The sequence below is a fragment of the Nannospalax galili genome, unplaced genomic scaffold (assembly GCF_000622305.1).
Source record: "Nannospalax galili isolate Female #2095 unplaced genomic scaffold, S.galili_v1.0 scaffold215, whole genome shotgun sequence".
In the NCBI taxonomy this organism is placed as follows: domain Eukaryota; kingdom Metazoa; phylum Chordata; class Mammalia; order Rodentia; family Spalacidae; genus Nannospalax; species Nannospalax galili.
In genome coordinates this window covers 2,696,376-2,697,365 of record NW_008338533.1, presented here as the reverse complement: position 1 = coordinate 2,697,365, position 990 = coordinate 2,696,376, and the positions used below count along the sequence as shown (strand labels likewise).

Below are 990 nucleotides of genomic sequence, written 5' to 3'. Positions count from 1 at the left end.
TACGCTATCAGGCTTGTTTGAGTTATGGAGATCAGCCGTTCCACAGCTGGTCTGGGGCAGGGATAAAAGGAACGTCCTAGAATATGTCAGGAGAGGGCACTGGAAACACCTGGAAGATTCCATCTGGAGGAGAGCATGTGCCAGAGGCGTGGCCATAGAAACAGCAGTAGTCAGGCACACTGATTCCCCAGCTGTCTGACTTACGGGGCTCCAGCTCAAGCCTGAGATGGGTGAACAGAGAGAGAAGCTTTGATGCTTCAGATCTGTAAACCTTGTGCTAGGGAGCCTGACACAGGAGGATCATTAGCAGTCAAGGCCAGCCTGGGTTACAATGAGACCCTGAAAATGGGAGAGGTGGAGAGAGAGAGAGGGAGGAGAGAGAACACTTGTTTGAAATGTGGCAGGGGAGACACCATGATCAGGAAGGTGGTTTTCCAAGGACGGCTTGTCTGTTGCACTTGGGATGTGCTAGTCCCTGCGATTTCCCCAAATTCAGGAAACTTGACTGCGTAATTTGTGGTAGTGGGGGACTGCATTCATACTCTCCCCTGAAAAATACAAAAAAAATTAAAAAGACAAATGGGAATTATTACAAGACAGATGGTTAAAGAAATAGAAATTATAGGAACTAGCAGTCTGGCAGTTTCTTTTGTGTGAGTGTCTTAGTTAGCTTTCTGTTGCTGTGATGAAAACACTGACCAAAACCAACTTGGGGAGGAAAGGGTTTATTTGGTGTACAGCTCAGTCCACCATCAAGGGAAGCCAAGGCAGGAGCTCAGGGCAGGAACCTGGAGCACAGACCATGGAGGAACGCTGCTTACTGGCTTGTTCCTCTGGCCTGTGCTCAGCCTGCTTTCTTATACAACACAGGACCGCCTGTCCAGGGAGTACTGCCCACAGTGGGCTGGGCCCTCCCACATCCCTCAAAAATCAAGAAAATACCCTACAGACATGGCCACAGGCCAATAGGATGGAGAAAATTCCTCAGTT

At 49.0% G+C, this 990-nt stretch overlaps 1 non-coding gene across 1 annotated transcript; it reads left to right on the top strand.

Annotated features, from left to right (window-relative positions):
• The first annotated feature begins 393 nt into the window (after positions 1 to 393).
• On the top strand, positions 394 to 551 carry LOC115070387. The gene has a single exon (XR_003849554.1). It is a non-coding gene; the product is annotated as a U1 spliceosomal RNA (small nuclear RNA).
• The last annotated feature ends 439 nt before the right edge of the window (positions 552 to 990 follow it).